The sequence below is a fragment of the Leuresthes tenuis genome, unplaced genomic scaffold, assembly GCF_036924035.1.
Source record: "Leuresthes tenuis unplaced genomic scaffold, fLeuTen1.0.hap1 SCAF_10, whole genome shotgun sequence".
NCBI lineage: Eukaryota > Metazoa > Chordata > Actinopteri > Atheriniformes > Atherinopsidae > Leuresthes > Leuresthes tenuis.
The window spans coordinates 14,824,384-14,830,321 of NW_027325364.1; positions in this window are offsets into that span (position 1 = coordinate 14,824,384).

Below are 5,938 nucleotides of genomic sequence, written 5' to 3' on the forward strand. Positions count from 1 at the left end.
CATCCATCCATCTCCCTCCACTTACCAAGAAAGTGTCCATGGAAGGTGAGAAGTGTTAGGTGTCAGAAACTATACTTTTTCACCATTATCATACTACAGGTTGTGGAGTGCTGCCATATTTGTTAGTGTGAACACAGTTGTGCATTGAAAATGACAAGTGCTAATGAGGAAGCATGTGTTTTGAGGTTAGGACTCCCTCTATAATCGCAGATCGTCACCATTACATGTCTGTGAACAGATAGATCAAACAAAGACTTAAGATTTCTGGACTTTGAAAAAAGTCTGGCAAATTGTTTCCTCCTGATTCAAAGTTTAATGCTAAATGCTTACATTATTGATCGCTGGCTCCAGCTCCAAAACGCTGACCCGTTTGCTTAAAAAAATCTTTCTTTTTCATTAAGACATTCAGTGAAGATCAGACACTTCTCTTCTGTTCTTGTCTTTCTCTAGAGTCTTTCTAATTTCCTCCAATATCTTGTATTTAGATTTTCTTATTATTCCTTCCTGCTCTTTCTTTCTCAACAAATTGCTGTAAAAATTCAATTAGATGGTTCCAAAAAGCGCTCTCACACATGCACAGAAACAACCTCTCTGCGTGTTCCTGTAACGAGTTTGTCTGCTTAATATTTGCTTATGAGCAGAAGTATGGGGGTCGTCTCTTATAACGTGGAAAATTATGCATTTTGCTGAACATCAACACACACTCACCCACTATCAGGCGTAATTAATCAAATCCTGTCACCAATCTGTAATCATTTACATCTTTGCTACCTACTCTATGTCTGTCTGGCAGGTTGAATTTGTGTGAGTGTGTGGGTTTGTGTAAGAGTGTGTGTGAGTCACCTACACCATCTGGAGTATAGAAGTGTGCACAAGACCATGTTGCAACTCAGAGGGGTTCCTTTGAAAACACAGACATGTTCAAACATCCCCCTCAAGCTGCAATGCATATCACACACCGCTTTATGTTTTCATTACTAAACATAAACACATCCTATCTTTCAGACCTGTGTTCTTGTCTGAGTTAAATGCTCAACCGAAGCAGTTTGTGCTTCTTAATTGACAAATTCTAAAGAATTTCTGTTTTGGTTTTACAAATTAAGAGCTCGATTACCCTCTCCAGGGGTGACTGGCCAAAAAAGATCGCTTTTGTTAAAAACCTTTTGTTGATAGGCAGATGAAAACACTTATTTTTGGTTGAAGTAAGTAAGTATTTTGTTGTGAGAATAAAAAGACCAATATCCCACCAGTGAAACGGGGTGGTAGTAGTAGCGTGGTTTGGAGCTGTTTTGCTACATCTTGCCCAGGATGGCTTGCCATCATTGTTGAGTCAACACATTCTCAGTGATACCAGCAAACTAAGGCAATCGAAGGGATATATTTTCATAAACTGAATCTAAAAATAAAATGTTGCACAAACCATTCAACCACATACGGGTTAAAGAGTAATGAATACATTTTTTTTGGAAAAACCAAGTCCTGACCTATAGCAATTTTGTAGAGGGAAGTGAAATTTCATGTGTCAAAACCCACCAACATCCCAGAGATGAACTTTTCTGCACAAACCGTATGAACTGAAATTCATAGAAAAAAAAAACTGAGGGACTGATCCAGAGTCCATGGAAATACTTAGTTGAATTTCCTGCTGCACAAGAGGATCATATAAAACTGCATTGTTTGAAAGCACCAACACGTTTGTCTCTCACAGATCAGCAACATTGAACTATTTACCTCAATTTTGTTTCTAAGTTTTGAACTTGGCTTCTCTATATAAACTTTTATTTATCTACTCTCTATTTGCATGTTTTTTTCTCATATTTATATAAGAAAACAGAAGACTGAAGAATCCACAAACCTGAACGCATCACTGTGCGTTCTGGAACCTAAATCTACATAGTCAAAGTAAAAGAAACCACAGAGGGCTGCTTGCTATCTTTTAAGAGATTAAATACTGAAAAATTACATTGGAGAAAATCAAGTGTGCATCAAAAGACTTCAAAATTTGTACAACATGCAACACCCTGTTTCCTTAGAGCCTTGGTCACACACTTTAATGTTCTGATCTGACATTTGGAAGCCCTCAACAGCATCTTCAAAGACAAACAAAAAGTTATGGGCTGCCTTTTGTGTGTGCGAAAAAAGCCTTCACAGGAAACATACAGACACTGAAAGTTTGCTCACTGGTGCTCAAAGAGATCTGAGGTCTTGAAGAAGCTGCCAGTCTGCTTTTAATTTAGAGACGTCCCGCGGCAAGAGATGTCTTAGCAAAGAGAACGATGCAGTCTGAGGCGGCGTACACACTCGAGGACAATAGCCTTGATGACGGAAACTCTTCAGAATCCATCACTGCTTGGAAGTATGATTTATGTTTGAAAGAATATCTTTCATGGTGAGCAGAGAAACACCGAAGGATGCAGTAGCCTCAGCCTGGAGGTAGGGGTTCCCTTTTAGATTTTTCTTTGAGAAGACACGTCATTACTATAATCTTGGGACGTCTTCAGGAGCAGTTTCAAAAGAGGGAGCGGCATCATGTGTGAAGATGCTTCAAAATGACAGAGGCGGCTGAGATGAGAGTCTGACTCGTTCAGAGGCCCAGTCTTTTATAGATCCATATTCAGTTTGTGAGCTCTGAGTTATGCGTTGATGGAATAACAGAGTCGAACACACACCCAAGCACCTGCTTATCGACTGTAGACAGAATTTATTTGATAGCTGTAACCTAAGTGATAACTAAACACAAAATTTGATCTCAGTTAACACACACACACATACACACTCGTGTCTAAGTTGCATACTCCCTTTTGGTCTATCATTGCTGGACAGCAATTTTGTGTGTGTATGAGTGTGTATAAAGGGGGGGGTTCCTTCATGATCTACATGAAAAAGACACCCACTCAAACAGATTGCTTACAATGTATGTCTGTAAGGGTTTTTTGTGTGTGTATGCTAATGTGTGAATGTGTCTCTGTGTGGGTGTGTGTGCGCGCTTTCCACGCCATTGTTTACTTCTTAATCCGACCAATTCACCAAACCTCCTCATAGCTCTGTAGGGGTTTAGTGTGTGCGTGCACAATGCGCATGTGTCGTCAGGAGCAGACGGTGTATGTATGTCTTGCCATTGTGTTTGACCCCCTGTGGTGCGTCAGTTATTTCACTGACTGCTAAAGTAATTCACTTATTTAAATACAATGAAAATGACATTAGCGAAAGACTCAACCAGTTAGTCATTCATTTCGTTATTGTGATATCATGAAACAACATCTCAAATGTTGTATAACTGCATGCTCTGCGCTGCATCATGCAATGCTCTGTGTGGATTTGTGTTTTATCGTTGAGTTTGTCTTCTGAGCTGTCCCTTGTCTTTTTTTTATTTATTTTTGTGTTTATGAAAGGTCCCCCACGAGGACTGGCATTGTAAATCAGGGCTATAAATAATGCAGCACATGGCATTGGCTCATGCAACATATCTGTCATGAAAACAAACATCAAAATAAATAAATAGCTGTCTTCTCGCTAAGACTCACACTTACAACAGTTCTGTCATGGTCAAAAGTAGTGGCGTAAAGGTAACTTGTTCCATAATGTCTGAATTGTAGTTTTCATTGTGTGGATGCATATTTCTACTTATCTCATGGCAACGTCTCTTCTTACTGTTATTTAAAATATCAAGATTAATTCAAATTTCAATTTTAAATGTCAAGTATGACACATTCAGTTAAATGGGCCACATGGTGCCACCATCATTACAACTAATGCACAGTATGTGTTATGCCTTGTTTCCATTACATCAAAGGACTTCTTACATAGAATAACTGTAATATGAAAACGTTGCGAGGGCATAGATACACAACTTGGTGATTGGATAAAGGGAAAGCACCTTTATCTCAAATCCATCTAGACATGGTCAAACATATGGCTGCTGCTTCTGGTTGTCCATTATAACAAGTAAATATAATCCTAATCAAAGGCTGTTGGTCTCAAGAAATATCCTTGCAAGGAATCAGTGTATCATAGATATTAACTCCCGGCCAGAGACCCAGAAACTTGGGAAGTGCTAAATAATATATCTAGCCTAAAGTTTGTCGAAATATTGTATTTTGTGCCAGTCAAACAATCCAGGCTCGGGTTTTTTTTTGCCACTATCGACATAACCTGAGTACTGGGGCATATTTAATGTTTGCATCTGCATTTCCTCCATAACTAAAAGGCACATATGGATGGCAGATCAACAAAGGGTTGTCATTTTGGCTACAAATGGGTGATGGCAACTCCCTCATCCCAAATAAGACAATTAAACATAATGAGAAATAATCAATACAAACCATAATATCTTAATATTTTTGTGATATTATTGGTTAGCTCAGAGCTAAAATAGTGTTAGATCAAGTTATACCACTTATTATTCTCAACACATATTATTTTAGGAGAAGTGAACACATGCTTCACATTTTCATTTGTGTGATTATTAGAAAGCTTGTCACAAGAAATAGGACATCCTCACTGCCCACTATATAAGCTCAGCCTGCGTGCTTCATGGCTATCTAAGAAAGTACACTGGAGACAGGATGTGGCAATATGCTGATGGATGTATAGCTGCACAACATCAAGCAAAACGAGGAGACATCTGGGAGGAGGTAAACTCAGATGAGAAGTGGAGACGTGACGAGCGAGACAGGATGAAGGACTGGTTTTGTCACTGTGCTCACTGGGAAAATCTTCATTTTTAAGCTGCCTTTTTAATGCATCACTAAATTTGATGTGCTGCCAATGAAAAATAGTATTTTAGGCCCAAGCATAATGCTTTTTGGTCCTTTTAAAGTTGATGCGGTACATTTCAGAGCATGTGGTGAAATAAACATCTCCCTTCATCAACTTAACTTTTGCACACTGGATGTGCATTCATGTCATTCCAAATGATAAAAGATGCTGTACAGTATAAACTTATAGCCTGCGTCTAATAGCTATATCATACTGTGGCCTTGCTGTAACCACCTGTAACTTTTGTCTGACCCCAGCCATGTAAAAAAAAAAGAAAGATAGGTTTCCTAATTTTAACCATAACCCAGCTCGGTAGGAAAATTTAGAGAGTGTGACTTTCAAAAACTTTCTTTTACTAGCTCTGACCTAAAAACAGTAAAAGGACATTGAACATAATCTGAGGTTTTAAAGCATCCATGTAATTCTGACTGACTTAATTATAGGTTATCGACACGTTTAAGAAGCAGCTCTAGAGTTGGAGTGACAGATTTAACAACATTCTGATAACCCACCGGCTACTGTATCATCTGCTGAATTTGCCTCACAGGACCATGGGCAATGTCACTGTGCTTGTGATGTACCCAGGGGATATGTAGATACTATATATCTGGGTGATGGTGCATTCCGCTTGAAATGAGAAGTTGTATTAACTTGCTGTTTATTGCCACCCCTGTCTATTTTGTTATTTTACACTTTGCTAGCGTCTACATTTGTAAAATGTCACCTAATGGATTGTTATGAACTGGCAAACTCCATTTGGTACAAACATTACTTTAGTTAATCCATAAGCAAATCCCACTGGTGTTCCCGCCTGCTAATTGGAATGTGGTCAGCTTGAAAGTGACCTTGTGGCACTAAATCAAATTCACCATCCTGTTCTATGTGTCAGTTGTAACTTGAGTACAGCTGAATTTGAAAACAGTGACCAAAGGCTAATGGTCATAAAAACAACATGATTCTTTTTGAGCCTATGGTCTTTTGCTCTCCACATAGCTGTTTATTTAACCTTCATAAACAGGAATGATCAGCACTACACAAAGCACAAAGGGACTATAATCTCTTGCTCACGCTTTAGATTTTGCACATTTAGGTGCCGATATCTGATTGTTTAGATTAATAGAAAAAAAGACAACAAGAAAAGTCTAATCGATGGTGTTTGGAGTTGAAAAAATGACCCCAG